General features: G+C 37.7%; 1 protein-coding gene across 13 annotated transcripts in view; it reads left to right on the top strand.

Moving 5' to 3' along the window:
- Positions 1-5722: 5722 nt before the first annotated feature.
- The window catches only part of LOC126253413 (broad-complex core protein isoforms 1/2/3/4/5-like), a 492630-nt gene continuing 478481 nt past the window's right edge, over positions 5723-19871 (top strand). For 10 of the 13 annotated variants that reach the window (XR_007545956.1, XM_049954773.1, XM_049954806.1 and 7 more), the window contains exon 1: positions 5870-6477. The gene's annotated coding sequence lies outside the window, so the exon portion shown is untranslated. The other 3 variants (XM_049954738.1, XM_049954747.1, XM_049954754.1) reach the window with 3 other exon arrangements.

Below are 19871 nucleotides of genomic sequence, written 5' to 3'. Positions count from 1 at the left end.
TGGACCACTTTCCAAAAAATACACTGTGTCAAGGCATTCAGATTGTACATATTCTTTCTGAATATTTTTATTGTAGCAGGAAGAATGGGGATTGTTTAACTTACCTTTAACCTAAGGTACATTAGATTGTGTATAAAATTCATCAAAAGAGTAAATACAGGCTCTTACTTAAACTGCTTACTATAACAAGAGAAATTAGAGTACAATATTATAAGAGACAGATGAAGACTAGGTGGGAGATAGACTAAGAGAATAATTTCACATGGTGATGAAAGACCTGCACCCAAACAAGGCACCTGGAGTAGACATTCCCTCACATTTGTGGAGATCCTTCAGACAGACAGCCAAGTCGAACTATTTCATGTGGTATGCAAGATAAGAGACAAGTGAAAAACCTTCACGTTTCAGAAGGAAGTAATAATTCCTATTCCACAAAAACCAGGCACTGAAAGTTGGAAATATTACAGAACTATCAGTGTGGCAAGTCATGGTTGTAGTTTGACACAAATTAAGTAAAGAATAGTTGACAAACTGGTAGGTGCCAACTGACCTCAGGAAACATTACTTTGGTATCTGGGAAAAAGTAGCAACACATGAGGCAGTATTGGTCCTATGAAAAATCTTACAAGAGGATATAGAGAAAGCTTTTGACACTGTTGGCTGGACTATACACTAGGAAATTCTGAAGGTAGCAAGGATAAAATACAAAGACTAAAATTTGCACACTGATGTAACAGTATTGTGTAAAGACATGAAAAGTGTGCAGTCCTTGGGAAGGGAGTGAGACCGGGAGTGAAGTATTGTAGAAGGTGAAACCACGACTTGCAGACGTATGTTTAAAGGGGTGTTGTTCCTGTTGCAGAGGAATTAATTTAGTGTACAATCCTTACTGTGATTTGTATTACCAATGTTTTGAGGGGGATGGAAATATTAAAGTAACGGTATACAAATTCAAAAAAGGTTTTTAACTAATGAGTATCATCTTCAAGCTCTGATTCAACATGCATTTAAAATGCTTGGCTGTATATCATGGCACTGTCTGTAGCTCTTGCCAGTTCATTACACACAATTCGAAGATTCAACAGTGGAACGAAAGACCTGACATAAAAGTAGCATTCATTGAGTGATTGGATATGACAACTGCTCTATCCTGACAATATTTTACATATAAATTATAGCCATAAGAGTGGCTTATCAATTGAACTGGGTGTACACAGGTATGATTAACATAATAAACCCATAATAAATATCACTGGTATCTTTAAGTACTCATCTTAGCAACTGAAACGACTACACATCTATGCTGATAACTGAAGCCATGTTTAACATCCTCAGATGTATTTTACTACATTAGATTCAGTTCTCATTCTATAGACTCAAAAATGAGATTGGTTTCTTGGATATGGAATATGTCAAAGTACAACATAAAAAACAAAGACCATCTGAATATAACAATTCGCTGATCACATGTCAGGATACTTTAAAGATATGTGAATACATAACAGATAAACTGGGACTGCCAACGTTTACAGAATTAATACACTCAGAATGAAACAGTTATGCACTTTTAACAAATTTATCAAACACACAACACCTAATCTTAACTGTTGTAAAGCCAAATCTAAGACATTTTTACTTAAGCTGGTCTAACAGTCCCTGTTAAGATATTCATTTATAGAGGAGCTGCCTGCCTAAAAATCTTTCAAACTCTGTTTAAACTGTGCTGTTTCTGAAACAAACTTTTTAATGGTAGCTGGCAATTTATTGAAAATGTGTGTTCCCGTAAACTGGACTCCTCTTTGGACCAAGGTAAGCAATTTTAGGTCTTATTGTTCCTAGTATTTTACTATGTGCTGAGCTATTGTCTGGAAATAAACATGTTATTTGCAACCAATTTCTTTAAGGGATCAATATACTGAAGCATTGGTTAGAGTACCCACTTCCTTGCTCAGATTTGTACATGATTATATGGAATTTACAACACAATTGAGTCTTATTACGTGCTTCTGCAGTCTAAAAACTTTTGCTCGGTTTGATGAGGTACCTCAAAATATGAAAGCAAATGAAGTAAGCAAGTTTTTTTTTTTTTTCTATCTCCTACATCTGACATCATTCCCATTGCAAATACAAACTTGTTTAGGTGCTTCAGCAATTTTGTGGTACACACCCTTCCTAACTGAATTTATTACTGAGTTGTAACCCGAGAAATTTAACACTGTCAACTGCTTCTATCTGCATGTCTTCGTACATTATACACATCCTGGAAACAAATTTCTTACAGGTTCTTATCTGCATATAGTGGGTCTTTCCAAAAGTTTAATGACAGTAAATTACTTCTAAACCATTTATTGTAAGTGAAAATTTGATAGTAGCAATTTCTAAATCTGTACTTGACTTGCTATTTGTTGCAATGTTTGTGTCATGTGCCAACAAAACAAACTTAGCATCTGGCAATTTAACAGATGAGGTCATTACTGTAGACAGGAATAAACAACAGATTCAAGATGGAACCTTGAGGAGCACCACATGTAATTACTTCCCAATCAGATGAAGACTATTTGCTTACTCTGCATGTATTGGCAGTGACACCCTTGTTTCCTTTTAGTTAGGTCAGACTCTAACCATTTTGCAGCACTGCCAGTGACATCACAATATTCTAATTCTCTTGAGAGAAAGCTGTGATCCATAGTCAAGGGCTTTTGACAGGTCACAGAGAATGCCAGTAGCCTCTAACTTGTTTTCTTATGAATTATTCCAATTGTATGTGCAAATACCCTTCTCTATATCAGTAAGCATAAGGAACCCGAACTGTGACTTTGATGATATATTGTTTGCAGTCGGATGCTTAAGGAGATGCTTAGACACAACCTTTTCAAATATTTTTGAAGACACCAGCAAAAGTGAAAATGATCAATAATTGATAGTATCTCTTTAACGCTGTTCTTGTACAGATGCTTAACTTAGGCATATTTTAGCCAGCCTGGAAATGTTCCACTGATAAGATATTGATTACACAAATAATTTGAGGTACAACTCAACTCACATGAATACACTTTGAAAAACTTCACTAGAATACTTGAACGATTTTATGATGGATGCTGCTACTTAGGAAGAAGTGAGTGTCATTTCCATTTTACTGAAGTTATTTGTAGGGAGTGGTCTCAGATGTTCAATTGCACTGTTAACTGAACCTGATAACTTGAAGCTGTCAGTAACAGATACAAAGTACTGTACCTTTTTAAGAAGATTGCAACACTACATGCATTTGTTACCAATGTCTCATTTACTTTAATTTGAAGTGTTACTGGAATTTTCAAAATTCAGAACCTGTATGTATCACAGCATCAACAACAAGTTTAAATAACACATGGCTTTATCTCAATAGAAAGTCAGACTGCTACTTAATTTACAGATGGCAGCAGAAATGATTTTCTTTCAGTGTTATCTTTAAGGCAAACAGTAGCCTGTCTTCTTAATCACAGTTAATGTAACATAGCTGTTACTGTAGTCTCTTTAAATTTGGTCGTCTTGTCAGACTGTAGTGTATCAGATTATCTTATTATTTACAGGATACCAGATGCATTAGTAAAACAAGTGTTTTCTGGAGACAATTTCTTAATCAAAACTGTGTAGCACAATAAATACCTTACATCTCTCAGTATTTGAACATCTGAATCAAATCTACAGTTACTCTGCATTATGTGGTGCAAAATGTAAATGTACTGTGATACTGGAGGGGTGCAGAACTAATTTTTATATGCACTCACAGTAAGAATGGTTACAAGAATGCTTTATGGAAAGCTTCATAGCGTTCTGTTTGTAAATTTTTAGTAAAATTTTCCAAAACTGAAGTCACAGCCACATGAGAAGAAAGTCCACATGACCTGGATTCATATACAAAATGAAATATTTCATTCAGCTATGAATTGTGCATAGTTAAATTGCCAGGAAAGTGGAAATAATGTGAAAGGTTTAAGACAACACTCTTTGTAACACAGCCTGTCATTTACTCTTCTTTCTTGCTGAGTGAGCTATGCACCCCATAGCAAACTGCCTTGTTTCTTATGCAGTCAAGTTATTTACCCATTCTTCTTAAATCATATATAGTTTTTGTGTGACACTGCATGGCACAACACACAAGTATTCTTACAAATTTAACTGTGGTATAATGAACACAGGAAGTAGTTTTTTAAAGAATTTTATGTTGCCCTTGGAGGTTTCTTTCATGATCCTTTAAGGCCCCTTTTGCATGATCAAAATTCATTTGTATGATCATAGAAACTATTATTAATATAAAAGATTATCTGTCCTATGTATAGCCAAACAACTACCCCTTAAATGTATAACAAAGCCTGCTTCTTCTGAAAAGTTGTTTTCACAATTAACTGAGAAGACGGCAAAATTTAGACGGCATAATTTAGAAATTTTTTTTTAACACAAGTAACAGCTCTTGGTAAACCAATATTTCATTGTAACTGCACTGGAATCTTATGTATCCCAGGAAACGAAAATTTATAGCCTTATTACGACACTATTCTTAACAGTTTGTTTTTTCCCCCCAGTATGAGGTGCGTACTCCACAACAAATGCTATTTCTCGTAAGCAATGGCAATGTTTAGCTTCTCTCAAGGGTTATACATGATGGTTTATGGAATGTGTAACGGAAATACTGCATTTATTATTTAGGTGTATAACATTTTATGCTACCTATTTGGTACTCGACAGAATAAGCAGATCAATCACAGCATGGTCAAGAAACAGGTAAAATCCGGTAAGCTAAGAATCCGTACGATTTATTTACTTCTACGTAATTTATAAATACATTTCCATTTCTCCGCTACAGTGTACGTGCGATAACAGCCACATTTCTTTCACATTACGGTCACATATCAGCGGATCACACTCGTTTCAGGACGATTCAGCACACACGCACGGACGTTTTAACATACACTCCAGTGTGGTACGAAAACTTTCACGTAGCTCGACTCGACCACGGATCTCGATACTCGACATTCGACAAGTGTGCAGCGTGTTTGCTTATACGTCATTTTGACGCCACTTCCGAGTGGTTTTGGACCACAATGATGTGTCTGTTAGGCTTCCCTCCGCAGAATAATGCCACAGAGTATACAAAGCACAGTCATAGAGGTGTTATTACACTACACTTCGTGCAGTACACTTTGCCGCACGCGGATTCATATATGAAATATATTGTGCGTATGAAGTAACTTACTGTTCTTAGTTCTGGTCTATTCAAGCAACTCAAATCGATTTATTTTTGTAAGAAATTTTTATTCCTTCTTACTAGCTTTTTTCAATGTAGTGTTGAGTAAATGTAGATCTGATTGCAAATGTTGCATAATAGCATAAAATAATGCAAACAAAAAAATCTATGTTAAGGCCACCACATATCAAATTATTAGGGAACTTAGAGCTGTAGAGTCTAGTTTTGAAATTAATATTTTGCCAAGGACTGCTTCCTTATTTTGCATTCGTTATCTGGTTAAGATATGATAAAACAATTGCCCCAAGATCAATAACTCCAGACGAACAACGTGCCACAGTGTGGCACATTGTCACTTGATGCCCCAGTACCCACGAAATTCTAAACATAAATGCGACGAAAAGCGTACGAGCAGAGCAAACACGGAGCACAAGCTTCCTACGTCACCGTAGCTGCTCATGCGCAGTAATGCCCGTTTTCTGGCGCTCTCTGGCAACTGCTCAAACTAACATGTACTATTCAATTTTATGATGTTCGATCCCATGGAACAATCGATATTTTCGATTGTTTATGTGGTTGTGCCGATTGCCACTCCGTGTGTTTATAGGTGGGAGATTTCGATTGGTAGTTCGAGGTACATATAACATTAATGTCGTTAGAGTATTGTTTTTGTGATGTATCCTTATTTTGACCACTCTTTGCCTTGTTTGTTTACATATGTGTACGTAGCCAGTACGATCACAGAAAGGGCTGGGTTGAGAAGTTTCAGCATTGAACAGTGAAGATGTTTTTGACGTTTAGACGCCGGTATCATTTTATTGTATTTTTTCTCAAAACGACGTATCAACAAAATGTATTCATAATTCAACTAACAACTTTTGATAATGTGATGAAGACCAATGGAATGTTGAGACATCATTTTCCTATTTAAGTGCAGGTTTTTGGTGTAATTGTTTTACGCAGTAAAAGAGATTTAACTAAATAAGTATTTCGAACTAATTTTCTAAGCATTTTATATTATTAAACATCATCTTGGCAAAAATGATTGTACACTAGAGATAAAACGAATGAAGGACACTGGTTTAAACAGACTGGTTTTTATTTTGGGCTGGGTGGAGGCTTCAGTCTTCATGTGGCAACCCTGATTTAGATTTACCGTGATTTCTCGAAATTACTTTGGGCAAATGCTGTTGATGGTTACTACGGAAGGGCAGCGGCCGACTACGTGCCCCATCATTGTCAGACTAGACGAAGTATGTAAATGCATGTATATATGAATTACATTATTTTGGCTGTTCCTAAATTGTAATACCAAGATATGCCCAATACTTTTGTAAACATGATCTGCATATGAATAAAACTATTACTACTATTGCTGTTGCTGCTGCGACACGAAGTCATGATAATCAGATCAGTGGAATTTCATTGCTTGATCTATCATTCATGCACTTGGTTACATATATCTCCTACTACCAACACATCTCCATTATAGCTGCAAACTACTACCACTATTAATACACATGAGGAAATTATCATAACAAGAATATATTAAAATTTGAAATGAATAACTGTGATAATACATTCCGTACACATTTTGTTAACGTCTGTGTGTCTAATAAGTGCTTAGACTTTTTCTTTCATAAATATAGTAATTAATAATTGCATTAAACATACTGGTTAAACTTCACACCTAAAAGCTTTGTTACTTAGCAGTTCCATTTTTTGCTGCTGCAGTAGAAATTCAACGTTTTGGTGTGAATCTATCACTGACTGGCATTGTACACCTTTTGGTCATAAGTAGCAGAATTTGTGGGACCAGTTTTTAAATTCAGGTTCTCGTTTTTCATTAGGAGACATGCTTTTCTTATTCATCTTTTCATATATCTTTCTACTTTTTTACTTTTTCAGACTTTGCATGCTGCAATCTTTGTCATCACTTAGGTAATATTCCGGAGCAACATTAGGTTTATGTCCACAGTAAGAATATGAGCATGCCCAAATACCTTTCCCATTCTTTATTTTATGAGGTTTTCAAATCAAATAATATGAGGAAATGGGTACATGTATTTCTGTATCTGCTGCTTAGAGTAGCTTCCAGTTATTAATGTCAGTAACTATACCTTCTCAGTACAGGTGGCTGCTGAGATAGCAGTATTTAGGTTTTGAAACCACACATCACTTTTTGTGCACATATCACAATCTCCAGATTCTGCACCAAGTGCATCTACGTTATACAGTTCACGAGGTTTTGAAAATGTTTCTTCTGTAAAACTTGTTTCAATTTCTTCCACTTTTCTTTTTACATACTGTTTTCTTCTTGTGCCTCTTACCTTTCTTGGACATTTAAAGGGGGGGGGGGGTGTAGCAGGGGCTACAGCATAAATGCTAGGCCTAACATTCAAGTATAAGCATCTTCAGTACTTCTTCAGTTTCACATTTGGGTGGTGGTGTTCATTCAGACGGGTTGTCACTAAATTTCTTCTTATAGTGAGTGCAGCAATTCCTGCACAATGGATACCATGACAATGGATACCATTACTTGAGGACCAAGATATTTTTGTAATACCTCTTGACACATTTCTAACAACTGTGAAGTGTTTTTCACTTTCCTTAAACACCACCTTCTTCTGTCTTTTTTTCATAGTCCACACACCTCACTCTCACTACTGTATTTCTTCATTGACATGGTATCGAACAAAAAGTTCAAACCAAACACAAAGCTTGATGCACAATGGTTTAAGTGCAAGTTCTTACTTGTTTGTTATAAGTGGAAGGGCACTGCAAACAATGTTGCCAACAGGCTTATTTTACACTAGAAATTCAGTGATGCAAAATGTGCAGAATGTAGAAAAATTTTTAACAATATACACAGAAAAATATTTCCCACTGTGTTTGCACTTACAACTAACATACAACCAATCAATATTTTGTGCAATTCTCAAAAGTTTTTGGATGGGGGTTTTCGAGTAAATAATTCGTAAAATCTCCTAAAAAGGCAATTTTTTTACATTTTTAGTATTAAATATTCACATTATACAGATAGTGAGCAGAGAAGATACTGTTTAAAATTACATCAGTAGTATCTGGTAATATGACAAAATATAGTACTCTGTGACTTTCCAAATTAGAAAAAAAAAATTTTTTTACGTGAAAAAATTTACTTAAATTTCATACTTTCATCTTCAATTTGTGAGTTAAAGGAAGCCCATAAGTGTGCGCGTGTTGACTACATTTCAATGCACTAGGAGGGAGCTTTAATGCAAAACATCTGCCAGGTCTCCAGTACTTTTGGTTTATTAGTTATATTTTCTTTTGTTCTCTACTGTTTTAATAGTTATTTACAAAATATACATTTTTCAAAGGACCACACCATTTATAAAAACTGAAATAAAATGAAAATACTTTACTTCTTAACACTTGTGATATAGAGGTCTAATATCAATTTTTTCCAGTGAAGTTCGTAACCACGAATTGACATGATCTGTATGATTTGAGATGAAATCACTGTTGTACTACTTCAGCTATCCCAGAACAATTTTGTCAGGGTTCTTTATATCAAATAGAATAAAAGAAGGTCAGGGGAGCCAAATCTGGGCTGTAACAGTGTTGGGATAGTTTTGTCATCTTGTATATGTTGCAGTGCCTCTCTCACAAGTAGTAATATTTGAGTAGGTACATTGTGAAGATGGAGCAGCTTGTTGTTAATGATCTATCTGATCCTCAAATACCCAAACATTTTTACACTTTTTCTTTTGTGGACCATACTTTTTGCAAGAAGACGATGTCAGTTTCTGTCTTGATGTGCTCATGCAAGCCGTTTTTTGATCATGTGGAGAACTTGTGTTCCACTCTGTATTTTACAATTTGATTTTTGGGCCATACCCAAAAATCCAAGGGGGATTTTATTGTCACAGTTGGGACAGTTGCACTATGCTTTTTGATGGTCAAAAGCTATATAACAAAAAAAAGTGAAAATAGAAATAAATTAAAGATCAATTGGTGATCATATGAATAGTTTTTTACCTTCTCTGTAACTCTGAATATCAGAAGTTTACAAAGTGAGCTTTGCCACAAGTGGGACAGCAAATAAACATAACATTGAATGCCCACCGACATTTTACAAAAACTCTCTGAATTATGCACTTATTTTCTTTTTAAAACATTGAATTCTGTAAGTGATGAAATATTAATAAATGTTAGATTATAAATATTTACCTACAAAAATTTCACTTGAAGATTGCCATGAGTGGGACGAGGAGTTGCCATGGGTGGAAATTATGTGAACTAGGCTCTGTTCTTATAAATTAAAATTAATTGTATTATACTAATTTATAGGCGAATCAGTAGGTAACATATTCTGACCTCACATACCTTGTGTGAAAAGTGTTCTTATAATTTTTTTTTTTGTGGTACCTATAAATAAAATAAATTCACAGCAGTATTAAAGTCCTAAGTAACTAATTATTTTAATTTAAAGAATCCACCAGTAAGAAACTGTGCAGATGACTACTCATCCAGTTTCAAAATTTTCTAAATTTCCTGAAAATTCCTAATATAAACGATTACTTTTGTGTTTAATGGCTAGATTTGGGAGAATAGCAAGAACCTGTTCAAATGCGACACAGGATATATCCTTCTTGTCAACTTGGAACACCTTCACTCAGCCCTCTGTGCAATTGCAGGATATTTGTATTTTGTTGATTTCCTTCTTTCACTGTGAAACTGCAACAAAATAAATGTTCTTGCATGATCTTTCCCACAACTGGTTCTGACACTTTAACTTGTTTGAGATTATGCCTGTTGGAGGTCTTCAAGAAATGATTGTTCATCTTGTTCATCACTTATTTCAGAATCTGTGTAAATGAGAGAATACCAGCTGGGTGTAAATTGAAAAACTTGATTTCAGTATCTGGAATTATTATTATTTTTAAGGAACCGTCTTTGCTGTCATATTAATGTAATGTGTCTGCAAGTAACTTGTTTCCCAGTTGCTGTATCTACAATAGACATCACACTATTTGTACCATGTAAGTGCCTGTTGATTTTATAAGTCATGAAAAAATTTTGCAATTTGAGCAGATTATCATCTGTAAGTTTACTGGATGAAGTTTTCTTTTCTACTAAGAAGATTTTGGGATTACTTGAGACTGGGCTACCATCTGTCTGCATAGACCAGTGACATCGTCGCCATGCCAAAAACTGCTATTTCGAGTGTATCCAACATTGCGACCAAAACATTGATCGTAACACCCACAAACATACAAATACCATGCAAACCAATACACTGACTAAACCCAATGAAGTCAGCAGTACAATTGTGGGGAAAATGGGGTTTTGTATGAGGATAACAAAAAATAAAACAGAACAAAACCATACAAAATACACCATAAGATCACAGTATCCCAGTCTCCAATCTCTCAACCCTAGACTGTGATACCAATACCATCCCCTCCCACCCTCCCCGTCCTCACAACTAAAGGAAGCCAGTCTCCAGCTCATCTACGTAGATCAGTCCTGATCCAGGATACCCCACAACTACAAAAGCTGGTATCCCAGCCTCCAGTTCACCTGTCTGACTCAACCTAAGACCAGGATACCAATAAACCCTCCCCACTACTGCAAAAGCTGGTATCTTAATCTCCAGTTCACCTGTACAGCTCAACCTTAGACAGTATACCAATATCCCCGCCCCCCATCTACAAAAGCTGGTATCCCCCTCTCCAGTGCACCTATGTAAGTCAACCCTAGAGTAAAATCCACTTATGGTGTCGGTGGTTTTCTGTTGTGTGTTTCACTTGGTAGCTGTGAGTGCAATGAGTGATGGGAAGTGAAAATGTTTAATAATGAGTCTGATAGGACAAGATGGCAGAATCCTTGAGAAATTAGTTTTTGATTAACATTGTAAGTAGATCAGTGTTTTTAAATGAAATCACAGGGGAAGGTAAGTGAATCAATGTTTTTTAATGGAATGGGAGAAGGTAAGTGGCTCAATGATTTTAAGTAAATGATGGGAGAAGGTACATGGATCAATGTTTGTTAACTACATCATTGGAGAAGGGAGGTGGAACAATGTTTTTAATTAAATGATGGGAGAAGGTAAATGGGTCAATGTTTATTAATAACAGTCACATGTTCGATTTATTTATAAACATTGATGCACCTATATTCTCCCATGATTTACTTAAAAACACTGATCCACTTACTCAGTGGTTATGCAGGCATCTGAGAACACAGTTTAAATTTTAAGACAGGTTCTATTTTATGTTACGACATTCTGTACAAAATATTCCAGTGTGCCACCACATAATTTGCCCCACATTATGATGACTATATAACGCTAAATGGCACAATAACATAACTCACAAACACATCACCACCACATAATTAAACCGCTAAAGCATGCTGCCTCATCATACACTGTGCCCTCTACGACATTTCACAGCCTTTCCAAAATAAAATACCACAGCTTGATGACGTCACCCAACACATCAGGGCACAGCACATCTGCGTCACGGGTTAAAGCGGACGGTAGTATCATACAACCAAGTATACCTAGCAACAGCTTGTATGGGGGAAGCTTGCCTAAAAAGGTAGCAAAGTAGATTTTGGGCATACTTTGTTGTGGGATACTGCCTGTCTGCTTTGATCCGTGACATAGTTGCACTATGACCGATGTGTTGTGTGATTAAAAACTTGACCCACTTACGACGTTTATCGAAAACTGTGTTCTCATGGTTTCCAACATCTTGTCCTATCCAACTCCTCATTTGTCATGTTCACTTCCCATTACTCACTGCACATACAGTTAGCAACTGCAACACATCGGAAAAGACACCTTCACTGTAAGTGGACTTTTACTCTATGGTTGAGCTATATAGGTGAACTGGAGAAGGGGTGTTATTTTGGGGAGGATTTATTGCTATCTTGGTCTTGGGTTGAACAATACAGGTTATCTGGAGATTGGGATATGGTGCTCTTATGGTGTGTTTTGTATGGTTTTGTTGGCATTTTTTTATTGGCATGTTCTGCCCCCCCCCCCCCCCCCCCCCCCCCCCGAATGTTGTATCTTGGACGGTGTTGTTTTTATTATTGAATTTTTAGTTTGTCCCCACCCAGAACCCCATTTTTTCCTGTGGTTGTCCTGCTAATTTCTTTGGGTGTAGTCACTGTATTGCTTCATGTAGCATCTGTATATTTGCATCTGTAATATCTAAAAACAAATATGATGTGACTTACCGAACGAAGCGCTGGCAGGTCGATAGACACACAAACTGACACAAACAAACACACAAAATTCAAGCTTTCGCAACAAACTGTTGCCTCATCAGGAAAGAGGGGAAGGAGAGGGAAAGACGAAAGGATGTGGGTTTTAAGGGAGAGGGTAAGGAGTCATTCCAATCCCGGGAGCGGAAAGACTTACCTTAGTGGGAAAAAAGGACAGGTATACACTCGCGCGCGCGCGCGCGCGCGCGCTCACACACACACACACACACACACACACACACACACACACACACACACACACACACATATACAGACTGTATATGTGTGGATGGATATGTGTGTGTGTGCGAGTGTATACCTGTCCTTTTTTCCCACTAAGGTACGTCTTTCCGCTCCCGGGATTGGAATGACTCCTTACCCTCTCCCTTAAAACCCACATCCTTTCGTCTTTCCCTCTCCTTCCCCTCTTTCCTGATGAGGCAACAGTTTGTTGCGAAAGCTTGAATTTTGTGTGTTTGTTTGTGTGTGTATCAACCTGCCAGCGCTTCGTTTGGTAAGTCACATCATCTTTGGTTTTAGATATATTTTTCCCACGTGGAATGTTTCCCTCTATTATATTCATATCATTAATTTGCATCTGTTATGATTGATGTTTTAGCCAGTATGTTGGATATGCTAGAAACAGGGGTTTTCAGCATGGTGATGACGTCATTGATGAAAGCAGACTAATTGTATCTCAGTCTCCAGCAATCTCTAAGTCTCAGGCCTATTTTCAGTCAGTACAGATTTTAGTTCAAGCCTGTACTTTTCTTTTTCTTTCAGCTACCTTTGTATGCTTCAGTTAAAAGTGTTTGACAAGAGGCTACCTTTATCTTAATTTTCTTCTATCCCCTCCCGTCCCCTCCTTCTCCTCCTCATTCTTCCCCTTTCTTTGTACTGCATTTGCTGACATCTTTCTGCAACTTTTCTTGAAATTTCTCATATGCTTGGCGACATTAAGAATTCATTAGTATTGTAAACTATTAACACACTAGATACATCAACCAATATCACTGAAAGATGACAAGAAGTGTTGAATGGTTAGGTTTTAGTAACAATCCAAAAAACTGTCATAGATAGGGGCAGAATTACTTTCAGCATTTGTCATGATCATGTACATATTAAACACTGCTTCTTGGTCACTAAATGTTTTTGTCAATTTTTCTCACTCATAACGAAAAATAAACATAATTACTACAATTTCTGAGTTGCAGAGGAAACATTCTCCTGTTTTTTGTCATAGACATAGCTCTTTTTTGGTAAATTAGCTGCATTCTTAATCTCTTATCTTTCTTAAAAAGTGAAGTTTATCTGAAAGGTAAGGTTCTGCTCTTGAAACCTAAACATTCGGAACAATAACAGTGGCTGAAACCTAAATTTAAATAGCTGCCAATATAAAGAGCAAACTTTTAACCCAATCTCATCTACAAAAGGACAGTAAAATTTTACTTTTGTAGATTCAGAAAACTACAAAATAAATTTAATTAAAAATAACATTTTACAGAATCTCATGCTTAGTTTTACATGGAATCATGCCCAAGTTTTATCACCAGGTGTTACTCTGCCAGAATATTTTGACCAGTCTCCACATTCAAAAGAAATCTTTACATAATGCTCCTCTGAAAATATATTCAAATACTAACTTCATATGCAGTGTCTGCATTTGTAAATCATCAATCACAGTTGATTGCACAGTAGATTTCATTAAATTTTGCTCATCTGTTGTCAAATGAACACTTAATGGAATTAAAAATTCAAAAGTTCTCACTTTTGGATCACATGTTCCTAGGTTTAGATTGGTATATAATAAGTTGTCAGTTTCTGATGTCTTTACTAGCAATGATTAGAATTTTGTGTCCCATTCAAAAATTTGATGTTCTGGACTTTGCTTCATCCTTATAATATGAAATGTCACAGTAGTAGATCTGTTCAATTTAACAGAAAATTTGATCTCAAAAAGCTGCTTGATGATTTTTTGCATCTTGATTCTTGACACTTCTGGGGAATATGTACAGTACAAAGGCTTGGAGATGATTAAGTGGAGTCTCCTAGCTCACCTAACACCTGCAGTGCCAATCTTATCCAGAGAGGCTGCCGTTCACCCCTTCCCATTGGCTGGGAAAAAAAAAAAGGTCCCGATACTTATTGAACACAGCGACTTTGTTAAATACGATTCTATCATAGGTACAATGTGCAGTGTTGTGAGACATGCGTAATTTATAATAGCTGACTGCCTTGTAAATCATTACTTAAAGTGTGTGATTTTAGGCTTTCCCAGTGAATATGTTTGTACTGTTGTTGGGTGTCTAGCTGTGTGCAACCAGCTGGCACCTGACAACAATATAAACATTGCTTAAATTATTCATTAACAGCTGCTGAACTGGTTCTCATAAAACACCCTGCAATCTAGAGTAGACTGTACTATGATGTAAAATCAGTCTTTTCCTGAATAACCTTCGTTCCAGAAAATTGGAAAGGTAATATTGAATCTGTAGTGATGACAGTTTTCATTGCTATTGTTACATATCTGCATCTTTTCTAGTAATCCTTGTGACATACATAAACACACTATATTTGGTACTGTGCTGTAAATTGTTCAAAAAGTTTCATTTAATGGGACTGACAGTCACAGAAAACATTACCAGACTATACATCAAGTAAAAAGAACATCAACAAATTACCAACATCAGCGTGTAATGCAGGAGCTGCCGACATTTAACTTTAGAAATGTTGAATTCATTAGAAGAGGGTCGCATGTTCAGCTATACAAAAATGAGGTAGGGAATCGGCCATACCTTATTGCCGGAACTACACTGCCATTTGTTTGGGGTGAATATGCAAACTACAGAAATTCTGGAAAGATAGGAATTTGCAATTTGCTTTTCCTATAAATTAGTGCATTGTTCTGTGTAGCCTCATTCTCTACTTGGTTGGTGCTGTATGAATCTGATAAACTGTCATACTTAAAGGTATTAAATTGAGTCCAGCATGTTGGAACTAGGGAAGCTGTAAAGGAATTTGATACTAATATCTTTGATACCTCTAGACTATGTCAAGTCAGTGATCATCCAGTCATGGAGCAACATTTTAATAATTCTTTGTGAGCACTCTAGATGTACATATACACTCCTCAAGCCACATTATGGTTTGTGGCAAAGGATGCTTCTGGTACCAAAATCCTTTAACCCTTTTCCTATTCCATTTAGGAATTACATGTGGGAAGAATTATTATTGGTAGAACTCTACATGAGCTGTAAATCGTCTGATTCTGTGATAGTGGTGATTTTATGAAATGTGTACAGGAGGGAGTAATGTATTGTGTGACTCCTTTGGGCAAAATTTCAACTGTAGGCTTCTCTGTAATGTTCAACACTTCACTTGTAGTGTCTGCCCCTGGAGTTTATTGAGCTCCTCAATATGCTATCATGCCAAGTAAAGGATCCTGTGATGAAACATGCTGCTCTTTATCGAATCTTTTACATCTCGTCTGTTAATCCTACATGGTGAGGGTCCTAAACTGATGAACAGTACTCAAGAACCAGTCAAACGAGTGTTTTGTAAGTCACTTCTTTCATGGATGAATTATGTTTACTTAAGATTCTCCCAGTGAATCTCTGCCTGGCATCTGCTTTTACTACTATTTGTGTTATGTGGTCATTGTGGCTGATTTCTCCAAGGTACATTATGGGAGTTACTATTTCTTTGATTTATTGCCAGTTGTGTAACTGGATGGTAGTGTATCTCTCCACCTATTTAGATGCAATATATTAAATTTATTTATGTTCAGAGTCAACTGCTATTATCAGCTCAAATTTTAAAACTTATGCGGGTCTTCCTGCAGTTCACTGTAATCTTTTGCCATTGTTACTTCCTATAGACAATAATATCATCCATGTGTAGCCTCATGGACTATCTGACACTATCCACTGAATGGTTAATATAAATTGTGAGCAGTTACAGCTCTATGGTACTCCTTCATGGAATTCCTGAATTCACTTTTACATTTACATGTTTTGTTCTATTAAAAACAAAGTGTTGAATCGTATCTGCAAGGAAATCCTGATTCCAATCACAAATCAGAAATATCGAAGATGTGGGACCACATGTTGGCTTAGATCCATAATGTAATCGAGGTGACTGATATCTGTATTTAAAGCTTATAGTATGACATCTGTCATGTAGATGTAATCAGTAAACAGACACAAGGAACATGAAAAATATTTAATTGCAAAAATGATGTGAAACTAATGGTACAGGTGCAGTAATTAGGAGTTTTTGGTTGGGGACAACCTAAATGCTTGAGAATTCTAATAATGAAGACATGCCAATACAAATACTAAAGCAAAAAACAACGATTTGAAAACATCAGCAGTCAATAAAAGGCATAATAACAAAAAAAAACTAGAAAAACAGGTATTGGAAATGTCACTTTATCTGTGTAGCTTAAATGAAATCCATGATACGACACACTAACAAAAACCTACAAGAACATAGGTACCAGAAATTTTGCATTAGCAATACAGCTCAAACATAATACATGATACCGTGAACCTACACATAAATCCAGAACCCTGTACTGGAAATTTCACTTGACCTATATAGCTCGAACAAAGCCCACAACAATACCATAAAACCACAACTGACAGAACTGTTATCAAAACCTAACCAGACCAAAGTAACTACGACACATCCACAATACCCACCACTATAAACTATTAAATACGGACATCAGCTACCAACCCAACGCAACCAATGAAATAAAAAAGAAAACTACTCTAATATAAATTTCAATACCCCTGACTCAAAGAAAATCATATACAAACAAACATACCATACTTTTTACAATAAAGACAAAATGAACCATAAAAATGTGCTTATCACCCTGTCAGCTGACAAATAAATGTAGGCATCATACACACTTATAACTAGAAAAAATTTATTGTTGCAGCCATATCATTGCCCATAGCAGCAACTAACGAACAACTAACAAATTTTGTCTAATATCCATACTAAATACCAAATGATAAACAAAACCATTAAATTTCAAACTAAAAATAATGTGATGAACTATCAATTGCAAAACTGAAAATAAATCAGTAACCAATGACAACTACTTTGAAATGACCTCCTGACATGCAAATAAAAACAAACTCCCAAACCACTCAGTAACTACGTTCATTGCCATAGCAACATCACTAACAAACATTAAAAAGATGAACATCCCACACCAGTGTGTGCCACTGCTGATTCCAACAGGCCTCCTGCAAACTTGACCTATTTCGAAGATGCCATGCTACAATGACATAATGTAACTCAGTGGGTCCAGGGGTTAGAATAGGACCGAGGTATTCCTGCCTGTTGTAACAGGTGAATAAAATGAGTCTCATATGTTTTGGCCTTCATGTGATGGACCCCTGTAGGGTTTCCCCTCCATTTTTCAAGACTTTTCCCAAAAAGCGAGCCAATTGGGGAAGGGCGCCTTACAAAGTGCATAGTGTCCATCATGCATTGAGATCTCTCACATCCTTTGTCGACGTGAATCTGCACTTCTGCTCATTCTCCAGCTGTTGGGCGAGGTCACCCTCCTGGGTGCATTCTCCTCCATCTTCTGTGCACTATCATTTTCTGCGCTGTCGATGATAATGGACTTCTTAGCTTGTTTGTGCCTGATATCCAGCACGGTAGCTAGTCTATCGTGGTGGGGCCATCATGTACCCTGTTCGTTGTAGCCCCCTGCACTGTTAATTCCCCACGTATGCCAAGGAGTAGATGCCTGTCACCCTGGGGCATTGGGACTCCTGGCAATGGCCATCCTGCCAGGTGGCCATTGCTGAGGCTGGGTCGCGCCTTTGGGGAGGGCCCCTGGTCGGAGTGGGTGGCATCAGGGCAGATGACACGCCATGAAGTGTAGAACGTCATCTCTTGCTGGTGGTCCAACACCAGCAGTCTCTAAGGGGTCAAGTTCTAACTTCAGTGCTAAGAAATTTGACTCTAAATCCCCCCTCCCCCCGGCCACACCATGGGAGGAACGCCAGGCTAAGGATGTTCATCTTGGCCTTCGAGGGTGAAACATTACCTGAGAAGGTCAAAGTGATGGTCTACTATCACGTAAAGCCATATATCACTCCCCTGATGCAGTGCTTTAAGTGCTGGAAGTTCGGCCATATGTATTCCTGCTGTACTTTCAACGTCACCGGTTGGGATTGTGGATGTCCTTCACATCCCTATACTCCCTGTGCCCTGCCTCCCATCTGTGTCAACTGCGGAGAGCACCATTCGCCTTGCTTGCCAGACTACAGGATTCTCCAGAAAGAAAGAAAGAAAAATAATGGAATACAAGACCCTGGACCGATTGACCTACACTGAGGCTAAGAGAAAATATGAGAGGCTACATCCTTTGCATATGATGTCAACCTATGCTGCTGTTAGGACAATGATTCTACCATCTTCCATTCTGCCGCATACAGTTGGCTCTCAGAGCCCTTGATGGTGGCTGGCACTTCCCTCCCTGTTGCTCCTGTACAACCTACTTGAGGATCAACGACCCCCCAACCATCGGGGACATCAGTCCCCACTTTTCAGCCGGATAAGCGTAAGTCTTCTTCAGCTTCTCTCGCCAGGTTCATACCAGGGACAAAGATGACACCCGCCAGTAGCTGGAGGAACCACAGGTAGCTGGTCGTAGGGTTTCCTGGTCCTCCTCAGTGCCTGAGACTGAATCAGTGAAGCCCTCCCAGACAGACAGACCTAAGGAGCAGCGAGAGAAACATAAAAAGAAAAAGACCCCCCCAAGAACCAAGACACTGTGGTGGCACCCACACCACCACTACCTACAAGCTCTGTGTCTGAGGATGAGGTGGAGATTCTGGTGTCTGCTGAGGACCTAGATCTCACTGGGCCCTCAGACACAATGGGTGTCAATCGCACAGTTGCTCATCTGGTGGCAGCAGGTGACCCTCAGGCGTAGACTGCCTCATTCAGTCTTTCATGCCTGCCCAGTCTCATGATCATGTAATCCTCCATTGGAACTGTTGTGGTCATTTCCACCACCTGGCTGAGCTACGGCAATTGTTACACTTTACACCTGCTTTCTGCATTGCCCTCCAGGAAACCTGGTTCCCGGCAATGCGGACCCCAGCCATTCGCGGTAACAGGGGATATTACAATAACCGTAGTGACTATAATAGTGTGTCAGGTGGAGTTTGTGTCTATGTCCTGAACTCAGTATGCAGTAAACCTGTGCCCCTTCAAACCCCTCTTGAAGCTGTGGCTGTCAGGATATGGACGACCCAGGAAATAATTGTTTGCAACATATATCTTCCTCCAGATGATGCAGTACCCCTGAATGTATTGGCTGCACTGATTGATCAACTCCCTAAACCTT

Source organism: Schistocerca nitens, chromosome 1 (genome assembly GCF_023898315.1).
Source record: "Schistocerca nitens isolate TAMUIC-IGC-003100 chromosome 1, iqSchNite1.1, whole genome shotgun sequence".
Taxonomy (NCBI): Eukaryota; Metazoa; Arthropoda; class Insecta; order Orthoptera; family Acrididae; genus Schistocerca; species Schistocerca nitens.
The sequence above is the reverse complement of the archived record's forward strand: the minus strand, read 5'-3'. Positions and strand labels throughout refer to the sequence as shown.